The sequence below is a fragment of the Camelus dromedarius genome, chromosome 17 (assembly GCF_036321535.1).
Source record: "Camelus dromedarius isolate mCamDro1 chromosome 17, mCamDro1.pat, whole genome shotgun sequence".
Taxonomy (NCBI): domain Eukaryota; kingdom Metazoa; phylum Chordata; class Mammalia; order Artiodactyla; family Camelidae; genus Camelus; species Camelus dromedarius.
In genome coordinates, this window is record NC_087452.1 from 40786845 (window position 1) to 40800208 (window position 13364).

General features: G+C 45.5%; 1 long non-coding RNA gene across 5 annotated transcripts in view; it reads right to left on the reverse strand.

Moving 5' to 3' along the window:
* The window catches only part of LOC116158193 (uncharacterized), a 19376-nt gene continuing 6012 nt past the window's right edge, over positions 1–13364 (reverse strand). For 2 of the 5 annotated variants that reach the window (XR_004142366.2, XR_004142367.2), the window contains 2 exons: positions 2562–2902; positions 1849–2126 (listed from right to left, as the gene is read on the reverse strand). This is a non-coding gene — a long non-coding RNA (uncharacterized LOC116158193). Of the gene's footprint in view, positions 714–1677; positions 2127–2561; positions 2903–6396; positions 12509–13364 lie in introns of those variants that run through there. The other 3 variants (XR_010384933.1, XR_010384935.1, XR_010384934.1) reach the window with 3 other exon arrangements.

Genomic DNA, 13364 nt, shown 5'->3' on the forward strand with positions numbered 1-13364 from the left:
ACAATATGAAATTATTTCGCTCACGTATTTGCTTGTTTATTGTCAGTGTCTGTATACTATTCTTGCATAGCAAACTACCTCAGATTTAGTGGTTTAAACCATTTTATGATGCTCATGAATTCTGTGGGTCAGGAATTTGGACAGAACACAGCAGGGATGGCTTGTCTCTGTGCCATGATGTGTGGGGCCTCTGCTGGGAAATCCCAAAGGCTGGGGATAATCCGACAGCTAGGGCCTGCAAACATCTGAGGACTCACTCACTCAAATGTCTGGCGGTTGATGCTGGCTATTGGCTGGGATCTCAGCTGGGCTGTCAGCCAGAACACATACGCAAGGCCTCTCCGTGTGGCCCGGGCCTCCTCACAGTATGGCAGTCTCAGGGTGGTTGGACTTCCTGCATTTCATCTCAAGGCTCCAAAGGCATGTGTCCCAACTAACAAGGCAGAAACTGTATCGCCTTTTATGATCTAGCCTCAGAAGTCATGCAAAATCACTTCTGCTGCATTCTGTTGGTTACAAGTGACGTACAAGTCTGTGTAGTTTGACTGGAAGGAGAATTAAGGACACCACCTTTTGATGAGAAAGAGGCAACATTCTGGAAGAACATGTAGCCGTCTTTGGAAAGTGCCATTTCCACAGCCAAGTCTTCCCCCACCAGAATATTATCTCCATGCCAACGGCTGCTCACTTGTTTACTGTTGCATCTCCAGTGCCTAGTATGGTACAGAAGCACATAGTAGGGCTCAAGCCATGATTTAGAGTGAGTAAATGAAGGTTTGTCTTTTAAGAAGTCATCTGAGCCCCGCTCTTCTCCCTGTAAGTATAATTCCCATGCCAGCCCTTGATTTTGGTCTGGCTTGCTTTGGAGGAAGCCCAGTATTTGCACTGGAAGGTGGGAGTCAAGTATAGTTTTTGTTTGTTTTTTGTTTTCTGGCGGGGAGTGGAAGGTAGGGGAGAAAGGGCAATTATTGGAGACTGAGAAATGTGTAGCCAAATGAGGTTCTGGAACAGTGTTCTACTGTAAGGGGTGTTGAAAACCCAGTCTGTTTTTTCTCATTCTGAACTCTGGAAATGCCCAGGTGAGGACTGTGGTTTTGTCCTCTGGGCCATGGGGTGCAGGAAAGCAGCCTGGTGGGAATGGAGCTTTGGAGAGGTGCCTCGGGCAGCAGAGAGGGGGTTGGAATAGCTCGTAGGAGCCACTGCAGAGATCTGGGCAAGAGGTGGCCCTGAAGCCGCTCACATGCCTATTAAGGTACTCAAACTCTCCCTGCTTTGTTATTGGTGAAGGATCTTCCATTTGATCTTCCCAAAGTCCTGAAGCCTGAAGTTTCTCCTCTTGTTTTCTCCTTTTCCATGAGGGGCAAACCAGAGAAGTCAGCCCAGGTTTCTCCTGGCCCTACCCCCTCACATCTATCTGTGGCTTCCCCCTTCCCCTCCCTTCCATCTCCGCTGTTGCTCGGAAAGGGTTTGGATGTCATATTTCAGCAACAGTCATCCCAATGCCCTTCCCACCTCCAGTGCCACCCTCAACTGTCAGTCCTCCAGTCCAGCCCTGCAGTGGCTCCTCACCACCTCCGCCATAAAATCCACACTCCTCAGGTCATTCAAGGCCTTTCTTGTGCAACTGTAACCTGTGTTTATAGCCTCTCTTGCTCCATTCCCCCAAGAGAATCATACCTTCCAGGTCCTTTAGTGTTGCATCCAGGCCACGTCATACCACCCTGGTTTTGTGAGGGCCACCTTACCCACTGGGCACAGCAGGTGGGGATGGAGCCTCCAGCCCACAATACTTCAGGGGTCCATGAAAATATTTTAACTTCTCTTACAACAAGAAGAAAAAAAAAGAACTTTTAGGCAGAAGAAAATGCTTTAATTTATAACATGAACATATTCCTCTTTATACCATCACAGTTGTAAGATATTTTAAAATATTTTTTTATGGAGGAAGAAGCCCATGTAGGCCAAAGGGCCTAGGGCTTACAAAAGTCATAATGCAGCTCCCCTTTTAACCCCCTTGTCATTTTTGGAAAGCTTGGTGTTGAAGACTCAGCTCTGAGGCAACCTCTTCAAGGAAGCAAAAGCCATAGAGAGTGTCCTTTTCTGACCTCTCAACCTTATGCAGTTTCCTAATTTGGAAAACAAAATATTCGGTTTTGTGCGTCGTCCCCCTCCCCTACTTCCCGTTAGTACCTGCAAGTCAGTAGCCCTTGTACACACACGCACACCCCCTTTTCCTCCATCCTGGGAGTACCCGCTCCCCACCTGTGGCAGAGTTGCCAAATTAGACGACCATCTAATTCCCAAAGAAAACTGGCAGGCAGAGGCTCAGCCTAGCGGCACCCGGCAATTGCCCCCTAGTCCCAAATCAGTAGCCAGGGGCGCTGGGGTCCGCGTCCCGGGGGAGGTGTGTGCCGGGCTGCGGGCCTCGGGGGCGGGGCCTCGGGTCCGCGGCCAGCTCCACCCCTCCCCATCCGAAGGAGGAAGCTGGCCCCCGTCCCCCCTCCCCCGCCCCGATGCACCCTCTTCCTCCTCCTCTCCCGCCTCCCCGTTAGTTTTCTTACGAAAAAGTGCTGCTGAGAATTCCCAGAAGGTTCCGGATGTGAAGTCACCGGCGTGAGGTCACCGAGCCTGGTTCCAGGAATCTGAAGCTTGTGGGGGAGGAAGGAAAGCGTCGAAAACAGGGGAGCCAGAGGAGCGAGAGGAGCCGTGGGTGTTGGCGGCGGGGCCGCCTGGCTGGGCTGAGTCCCACGCTCGTCTCCTGCCTCGTCTTCTGACCCCAGGAGAAGGTCCAAGGGAAAAGATGCTTCACTACTCCCACAGAGTAGAAATGCCATGTGAAACCAACATACTGATCCAAAAGGAGTACTCATCCACTGTTGGCGACTGGAGTGAAGTGAAGAACCTGGCAACAGGATCAGGCTTTTAAATGTACATACTCTTTGACCTAACGATTGCGCATATAGGGATTTGTCCCACAGACAAGAATACAAGGATTAATGTGAATACAAGGATAAATGCAGAAAGTGGACAGCATTGTTTGAAATACTGAAGATTGGAAACCCTCCTAAATGTCCATCTGTAGGGAACTAGTGAAATAAATGACAAGGTCCTCTGTGCCCTGGGATACTCTGCCTTATAGAAAAGAATGAGGCAGTTGTTTATGGACCAAATGTCCAGGATATAGTGTTAGGTGAACAAAACCAAGGAGCATCCTCTAAACTCCTGTCTGTGCTCCCCGTTGTGGTGATTTCTTAAAGACAGCTATTCATTTAACAAATATATATTGAGCGCCTACCAAGTACTAGCCATGTTGCAGATCCTGGGGATGTAGCAGTGAGCAAATCAGACTAAGGCTCTGATTTGTGCAGTTCATGGGAGGTGGGGGTAACAAATGAAATGCATTGGGTGTGGATAAGCACCATAAAGGAAAATGAGGAGAAAACACAGTTCAGAAAATGTTGGACACTGTGCTACTTTAGATGATGGTCAGGGAAGTCTTCTTGAACATGTTAGCATTTGAGCAGAGAATGGGATGAGAGAATTTCAGATATCTGTCAGGCAGAGAAAGTGCAAAGGCCCTGAGGCTGGATTTTACTTGAAGCATGAAGAGCAGTGAGGAGACCACTGTGGCTGAAGCAGAATGGGCAAGGGGCCGAGTGGTAGAAGGGACTATGGCCAGGTTGGGAAGGTAAGGGAGGGAAGCCACATAGGACCTTGCAGGGGCTTTGGTTTTTAGAGTGAGATGGGAAGCCAGCGGAAGATCTTGAGCAAAGGTGTGACATAATCTGACTTAGGTTCTAACAAATCACTCTAGTTGCTGAGTGGAGACAGACAACAGAGGCAGAAGGGTGGACTCAGGGAGCTCAGGGAGGAGGCTATTGCCTCCTGGTGAGACACAAGAGTGATTGGACCAGGGCGGTAGAAAGTGTCAAGCAGTGATGTGCTTCTAGATAAATTTTGATTGTAGAGCTGACAGAATTTGCTGAGAGGCCAGATGTGAGTGTGAGAGAAAGAGGAGTCAAGAGTGACTGTTTAAGGGAAGACTTGTGCACTGTCAGTGGGAAAGTAAATTGGTGCAGTCACTGTAGAAAACAATAAGGAGGTTTCCCAAAAAACTAAAAATAGATTTACCATAGGACCCAGCAGTTCCACTCCTGAGTATATATCAAAAAAAAAAAAAAAAAAAAACATTAATTCAAAAGGTCCATGCACCCCAATGTTTACAGCAGCATTATTTACAATAACCAGTATATGGAGGCAAACTAAGTGTCCATCAACAGATGAACAGATAAAGAAGATGCGGTGTACATATACAATGGAATAGTCCTCAGCCAAAAAAAAAAAAACAAAAGAATGAAACTTTGCCATTTGCAGCAACATGGATGGACTTGGAGGGTATTATGCTAAGTGAAATGTCAGAGAAAGACAAATACTGTATGTTCTCATTTATACATAGAATCTAAAAAATACAACAAACTAGTGAATGTAACAAAAAAGAAACAGATTCACGGATAGTAGAAAACAAACTAGTGGTTACCAGTGGGGAGATCAAAATGAGGAAGGGAAATATAGTGGTAGGGGATTAAGAGGTACAAACTATCAGGTATAAAACAAGCTACAAGGGTACACTGTACAGCACAGGGAATAGAGCCAACATTTTATAACAACTATAAATGGAGCATAACCTTTAAAAATTGTGAATCACTATACTGTATACTTGTAATTTATATAATAGTGTACATCACCTATACTTCAATAAAATAAATAATTTAATTTAATTTAAAAAGAGTAACTGTGTAACTACAAGCTTGGAGTTATCATTTACCAAGATAAGGAAGACTGTGGAGGAGCAGGCTTTTTAGAGAGTGGGGTGGGACTTAGTAGTCTGAGCTGCTAATTATGTAGGTCAGGAGTTCAGGGGTCATAGAAATAAGAGAGATGTTTGGAATTTGTAGCAGAGAAGGTCCCAGAGGGAAACAGCTGGCACACTTGGATTGAGAAATTTGAGGAGGGTTTAATAAAAGGACTCTTTACAGAAGCGTAGCAGGGTATAAAGAAACCATGAGGAACAATGTAGGACCCCAGGGTTAGCAATGGGGGCTTAACCATCTATAGTTCTGAAGGGGTGTAAGGAGGGAGTTGCTGGAACCTGGGCTAAGTGGAGAGGACAATAACCAAGCCTGGGTGATTTTGTCCAAGGAAGATTTATTTTTGATAGAAAAGTCTGGAGGTTGCCAACTGACAGGCGCTGAGGCCTTTGGTGGATGAGTGCAGCCAGTCCAGGGCAGCCCTACAGGGAAAACATACATCCTGACCTCTTCCTCCCTTCCTCCCTTCCTCCCTCCCTCCCTCCAAGCTCAGCTCATGTCTCTGTGGGCCCCATGGGAAGCGGGAGGGCAAGGGAGCCCACGGAGGCGGCTCACACAGGTCAGTCCCCAGGCACAAAGCTGAAAGGAGACAGTGGGAGTGGGTCTGGGGCGGAGAATAGAAGATGCCCAAGGCAAGGGTCAGCAGTGAGGATGATGTGCAAAGCCATGGCTGGAGAAGGGGCCACTTAGAGAGTGAGCAGAGGTAGAAAAGGGGCAGAGGTCACTGCTCTGGGTCCCTCTGATGTTTAGAGATTGGGAGATAAAGTAGAACCAGGATAGGTTCCTCCAGAGGAGCAGTGGGTGAGACAGGAGAGCAAAGGGAGCCATGCCCACGACCACGGGACACAGCATGTCCAGAAGGAGAGAGGGAGGGAGAGGGCGGGCTGGGACACATGCTCCCAGTAGGTCACGTAGGATGAGGGATACGTGCGTGGTGTGTGTGTGTGTGTGTGTGTGTGAGAGAGAGAGAGAGAGAGAAAGTTAGAGAGAGAGAGAGAGAGAACAAGGTGCATACACTGTTTCTGCAAAGAGATACCTAGGGTAAGCAGAAGGAAAGGAGACAGCTTTTCCTTTGCTTCCATTGTGGATATTTGTAATCATGCACACATAAGAATTTTATCAAAGGGAAGACCATATAGTTTTTTTTTTTTTTAAGACTCTCCCATGGCTGGAGAGATACAATTTTACAGAAAGAGCAGATCCACAGTTTTCCCTAACAAACTGGAAGACATGCGTGGGGTGGCACTGCGGCTTGAGGAGGACAACTGATGCAGTCTGACTGAGAGTGCTGCTGGAAGAATCTCTTCCTTGAGTCAATCCAGCCAATGGCTTTAGGAGCAGTGGCCTCAGAAATCCATCTTGGACTGTGTCCTGTGATGTGCTATAATCTTCCTGAGTTACTTGCCCCAACTCTGCCCAATCTAAGACCTCAGGAAAACTTAATTATTTGCATCTTAATATCTTTTAAAATAATTGTACATGTCATGCTTTATGTATTTTTAATCTTGTATATATAAAAAACTAATACCCTTTCTTGGATGAAATCACACAAACTTGGATGGTGTCCTCTTGGAAGAGACTGATCCTCATAGTTTTCTTTCTGATGAAGCTGTGCCTTGGACACGGTATTTCTTCTCCGCAGAGCAAAGAATCCTTTGGATTAGAAACTTTTCTCTTTTTTTTTCAGTTAAGAATCAGCTCCAAGTGGAAATTATTTCAGGATTGTGCACTGATTCTTATCTTTGTTGCTGATCATGAGGATGGGGATCTAGTTAAGCATCCCAGTGGAACCAGCCTCTCAGGAGCCTCAGACCAATTTGAGGAAGCTTTTTACCTAGAGATGGAGGGAGGGGAGTGGGAGGGAGGCTGGTGGAGGCAGCATTAGGTAACTCATGTGCCCTCCTTCCTGGGGCTCCTTCCTTGGGCTCAGAGGGGCCACTCCCAGTCTAACAGACCTGAGACTTTTCTGACTCAAAGTTCCCCCAAAGGGAAGGACCAGAGAGGGAAGGGAGTCACCAGCCCATCTCCCCTCCTGGGGACTGACTATGACATGTTAAGTCTGGGCCCCACTTCCCTCTCCATCTCTCACTCCCAGAATAACTCAAACTTCTCAATATGTCCTAAGCCTTTGAGTCTCTCTGTTTCTGTCATGCTAAAAAGAAGATTCCATGAGAGCAGAGCCCTTGTCTGTGTTATTTGTCATTAGTGATCAGAGACCAGAACAGTGTTTTGTACATAGTTTGGCAAACAGCACGAATGAATGCCCGAAATGACTGTTCTGCAGCTCAACCTATCTTTCAAGAAAGACTCTCCTGATCATCCCTCACTACACACACTGTCTCCATCATCTCCTAAGAACCTGCTTCCTGGGGTAGGCAGTCTCCACCCAGCAGTGCCCTGGAGCCGGCACAAACTGCCTGGAGAGCACATCTCTTCCCAGTGGGTTGAAATCAGCCATGGTGGGAAAATTTACACCATGCAAGTTGGCGAACACTGCAAATCATGACTTTTTTTTTTTCCCAGAGGAGAACTGGTTGTTAAATGTTTACCAACATACTGCAACTGCCTCCAGCCCCGTTTCTTGCCACCTACAAGCTCTATGACTCAGACAAGTCACTCAATCACTCTCAGCTTCAGTTCTCCGTAAGGTGGAGATAGTCTCTGCCTAGTAGGAATGTCTGGAGGATTAAGTGTGACTATAGCCCTGTAAGGTGTTTAGTACAATGTTTGGCTTCTAGTAAATACACAATACACTTTAATATGGTTCCAGTTATCTATCGCTGCATCTCAAACCACCTCCAAATTTTAATGGTTTAATACACAACCTTCATTTTGCTAATGAATCTATGATATGGGCAGAACTTAGTAAAGCTAGCTCACAATCAGAGAGGCACGAAGGCTGGGGACTGCAATCATCTGAAACCTTGAAACCTTGCTCACTCATACTTCTGACTTTTAATGCTGGCTGTCAACTGAGAACTTAGCTGGGCTATTTTTTTTTTTTTTAATTTGTACTTTTAGTGGAGGTACTGGGGATTGAACCCAGGACCCTGTGCATGCTAAGCATGTGCTCTACCACTGAGCTATACCCCCTCCCCCCAGGCTGGGACTATTGATCAGCACATTTACCTGTGGCTTCTTGTAACCTGGGCTTCTCCCAGTATGGTGGCTGGGTTTCCAGGGTGAGTGTTCCAAGAAAACTCCAGGCAGTAGCTATATCACCTTTCCCAGCTTACCTTGGAAATTACACAGCATCACTTCTCCTACATTTTGCTCATTGTAAGTCTCTAAGGCTGGCCTATAGTCAAGGGGAGAGGAATTAGATTCCCTGTTTTGATAAGAAGAATGTGAAAGGATTTGCAACTATATTTTTAACCCATCACAACTATTATTACTGTGGCCCTTAGTAGACTCTAGCTTCTAGTAAGTGGACTATCTCACTCCCTATCTATAAGCTCCATGTGGGAGGGCAAGGTTTCACTGGATTCATTAAGGTCCCTCCCCTTCATCGCTCCCAGTGACCCTAGGGCCCTGTCTGCCGCAGAGCTCAGTAAACAGTATAGAAGTGAATTTCCTCTTGCAGGAGCTGGCCCTGGATGTGGTGCTCCAGTTCCACAGGATGGTATCACTTTTGGTCCCACAGAAACTGAGGTGAGGGAGCTGGGCAGATGGTTTTCCAGCAGGACCACCACCTCAGCAGGTTCTACTCATCCTGGGGTTGTGGGTGACCTCGAGGGTAAATTTATAGCTTAAACTCCCTCACAGGCCTGCTCTGAAGATAGGATGGCCAGATCACTGTCTGGGAGTCAGATCATGGGCTCATGATACAACTTCTGCCTGGGTCTTAGGTGTCCCAGTCTGTCAAATGGGAATAAGGAAAGGTCTGTGGGTAGAACATTTGGAACAGATCGCCATATTATTTAGAAAGCTGGACTAGAAGGCAATTTCTTCTGGAAATGGATCACAGGGTCACAAGCTTCTCTCATAAGAAAAAGGAAAAGGTAAAGCAGAGAGAAATCTCCCTTCTTCTATAGGACATGAATCCATCTCACAGTGTCTTTGAGATCCACAGAGCTGGAGTCTAATCCCAGAAAGAAGCAAGTGTGTGTTTATACGGGATGTTGGGAGGGGTTATCCAGGAAAGACCCCGAAAAGCTTTCATTTCAGTGGTGGGAGCAGGGAGTGGGAGGACACAAGGGCTGGAGAACAAGCGGGGATGGGCTCAGGGGAATGAGGATGCATAGAGGTCGGACCCAGCCCCTCAACTGGCCGCAGTCCCAACCAGCCTCAGCTGCCGCTTCTCTTACTTCTCTTCTGCCCCAGTTTATGTGAGCAGGCTCCTCTCCTCTCACAGAGGGTCTTCCAGGTAAGTCTAAGAAGGGTCGAGGCCCCTGAATGCCATGCCTTGGTGAGAGAGTCCTGGTCAGACCCTCCAGTACAGCTCCCACGAGAATCAGGACCCCTGCCTGTGCTGAGAGCGTCACAGGGAACTCCAGGGCCAACTGGGCTGCCTCTGACCACAAAGTGGCCCTGGGCATATCAGGTCCCCTACTCTGAGCCTCAGTCTTCTCATCTGTAAAATGACCAGAGTTGTCTAGAGCAGTTTTCCCTAAAGTGGCGTTCATGAATCTCATGGGATATTTCAGAGTTCATCTCTCACAGAAGTGGACCCTGAGACAAAGATCTGAATGCAAATGTTTCACTTGGGAAGTGACCCCAGGAAGTACTAGTAGAGAGAAGGGAAGGAGGGGAAGGGTGTGTTGATGAGTATTTGCCACTCTGGGAGACTGGGCCTCAGTCCTCCTGAGACCTCTGGGATGCTGTGCGGAACATGCCTCAGAGTGCCCCGCCCCGGCCCACTGCAGGTTAAGGGCTGCATCCGGTCATCAGCTCCCTGGCCCTCCCAGTTTACACTGTGTGCCAGGTGAACATGGTCCTGTGGCCAAAGAACTGCCCCAGGCTGGGAGTCGCATGTGTTTGCAGTGAGAAGCCATCAGCACATGTGAGAACTGTGAGTCGGAGGGGACGTGAGCAAGGCATGCTACACAAACAAGCAGTTTTGTTCATGTACATTTCATAAGTGTGAGGTCAGTAATCATTTCCACAGAAATCCCATTGCCTCTGCAGTCTTCATCCTGGTCTGGTAGGTGCACCTCTGCCACCAAGAGTGAGTCAGGCCAGTTCAGCTCAGCTCATAGTAAAGAGAATGCCACTGACTGTCGTTCAACTTGCTAAAAGATTTTCACATCCTTTTCTTGTGATTGTTTATGTGTGTCATAGTTCCATTTTATTGTTCCTGTAGTATTCTAGTATGGCTCCAAATCATAAAGATGAATCAGTAGTTCAAAAGAGGTTCATTAAAGTGTAAAAGTGGTATTGAAAATATTAACAAAAACACTGCAATATACAACGTGATCACATATGCCCAGGGTAAATAAGTATGTAGAATGAGATAATTTTACACAAGGAGAAAAAAAAAGTGTGACTCAGAAAGACAGATATGGGAAGGAATATCTAAAAATGGAATTTTGTTAGTTGGTAATCATTTCCTCTAGTCCCAGAGGCATCATCTCTTATGAAACTTTGTCAAATACTGGCAGGAAGCCCACTGAGACTTTTGCATCATCTCACATCAGGTCCTGTAAGCTTGTTAGAAACCTGATCACATCTTTCCATAACATGGGCAAAATAATAATGTCCAGTGTGCTCAAGATACATTTGTCACAAAAGGCAGAGAAAAGATCAAACCCAGAGAAGCATCATTAAAACTACCCAACTTACAGTGAAAACTAGTTCTAGCTGTAACTTGTAAATTGAGTCAGAGGCTACCGTGGAAAGCAGAGCAAGCTCCTGGAAAAATTACTTGATCAAACAACACTTCTGGATGTCACATAAAATCAGTGGCACGTAGTATAAAAGAGCAGTGGCTGTCCTGAGTGAGTGCTAGCAGACAACTGGCCTTATTGTTGCATACAAACCACTTGTGGCAAGCCTTGTTCATTGTTGATCCAGAATTTATTCCATCCCTTCTTTCTTGGTAACAGATTCCTGATTTTGATCCATGCACCAAAGTCTCCAGTCTCAGGCAATCAATTGCAAGTGGTCTAAATCAATCACGACCAGTCTATTTCCCACTTTCCCAGTCTCCCTTGCTGCTATAGGAGATCCAGTTCTGACCAATGAAATATGATGAAAAGTCTGCTGAGGGCACTTCTATGAAAATACATTTTTTTAAGAAAATGGGCATACATGCTGGTACTCCTTTTTCCCCTTCTTCCTAACTTAACCATGGTCGTGATGCCTGGAGCTGGGCAGCCATGTTGCAGACATGAAGCAAGCAGCTCAAAGGAAAGGCTGAGAGGATTCTAGAGACACCAGCACTGACATTATTGAATGTCAGTGGCTTCCTACTTCCAGCCTTCTGGTTACAGTACAGAAGTAAACTGGGCTGGATCCTCTATGACTAGTAATTGAAAGCATTCCTAATGGGTTACCTCTGATGAGTCAGCTCTCCGCATATTTTCCAAAAACACACGAGGGCAATGTACCTGATGACTTCTTGCTCTATTTATCACTAATGCTTTTACAAGCTTCTAGTAGGGTTCAGCCATGGGGAGCCCCAGTAGGGAAAGGAGAGGGAACAGAGAGAGATGAAAGCATTTAGTCCTTTGGTCTCCTGCCTGTGTGTCTCCATGGGTTGAATGTATCCTCCAAAGGAGGCCACTGGTCCTCCTGAGGCAGCCATCCCACTCAGTTCTCCTCCTTCTAGTGACCCTCCCTTCCCCTTTTCCCTTCAGGCCTATTGGTGGTAACAGCTCTGCTGCTGCTTATCCAGGTTATTGTACCATCCCTTGGGGTGCCCCTACACCCACAGGTTTGTAAACAGTCCCTTTGTAAATAAGCTTTCCTAAAATGATTCTATTTTGAGTATGCCATTATCTGTTGGTACACTGACTAATCAACCAGCATCAGGTTTAAAAGAAAACACACACACACACACACACACACACACACACACACACACACACACACACACACACAAACTTGCATCTGAACGCTAACCACACACCACTGTATTCACAAAGACCAGCTGTCAGGCAACAATCTGGCTCCTGATCTGGATATGTGAAGAAACAAACAGCAAGAAGAGTCAATGCCCTCCATTCACGGCCTCTCCGACTATGCCTTTTCAGAACACTGTGCAGAGAAATGGACAGCAAGTAAAAGACACTGTTGAACAAAGGAGGCTGGGTGTTGAGGGAAAGATATTCACATGAGGTTTTGAAATAAGAGATGAGATACAGCACCCCTTTGTGGCTCCAAGGGCCCTTCGCTGTAGGTGGCTTGCTCACTCAAGAACCATCTCAGTGACACATTCAGTATCCTGATTACCCTGGCCCTTTGGCTTCAGGGCAAGACCATCACCATTTTTCATGTTGAGGGTATCAAGAATCTGAAGACCAAACAGTGGTGCCAAGGCTCAGCCTGTGAGAATATGACTCTTTCCCTACATTTGAAGGTCTCTTGGCAGAGAAATACATCAATATAAAGGCAACCACTAGAAAAATTAAAAACAGACTATAAACCTTCAAATCATCAGACAAAAATACAAACACATGCATGCGAGCACACATGCATATCATAAGAAAAATAGACATGTAAAACATAGAAAACTGAGGAAGCATTAAAATAGAAAACATAGCAGAAGGTAAGATGACAGAAGTAAGGCCAATATATGCTACGTCAACAAATGTAAATAGGTTAAACCCATCCTTGTAATAGAAAAAAATCTCACATCAGATGAGAAAATAATGTTGTATGTTGTATAGAAGAGATATATCTTTACCAAAATAACTCAGAAAAGTTAAAAATAAAATATAAACCAAGATATACAAGAAAATACTGAGCTGGGGCTGCAATGTTACCATCAATCAAGGTCAAATTCAAAATAAAAATGTTAAATGAGACAAACGGAAGTTAAACAGGAGAGAAAGCAGTATCCACATTAAGAATCTAGTCTTACAAATCTCTATGCCCCAAATGGCACAGTTTCAAAATCAAGAATAAGATATGAGAGCTAAGAATAATGTATGTAAAGAAAATTCAAGTAAAATTGGACAAGACATGAGTACATTTTAATTGACCTCATCAACTCATGACCTATTTAGAAACAAAAGATAAGGAGGAATGTAAAGAATCATAATAGCAATTAAATATCACAGAACAGGAGGTGCAAAGATCTTAAATAAAAGACTAGCAAATAAAATCAACAATACCCTCAAAAGATTATTTATCATATCCAAGTAAGTTCCTTCTAGTAATGCAGGCGGTTCAATATTAGGAAATCTCTAATAAAATTGACCCTGTTAATAGATCAAAGGAGAGCTATGTAATGTCTTCTCAATAGATGCCAAAAAGACATTTGACAAATATCCCACATCCATTCCTGCTTAAAACAAACAAAACCACAACAGAAAGGCAAAGTTATGTATAGAT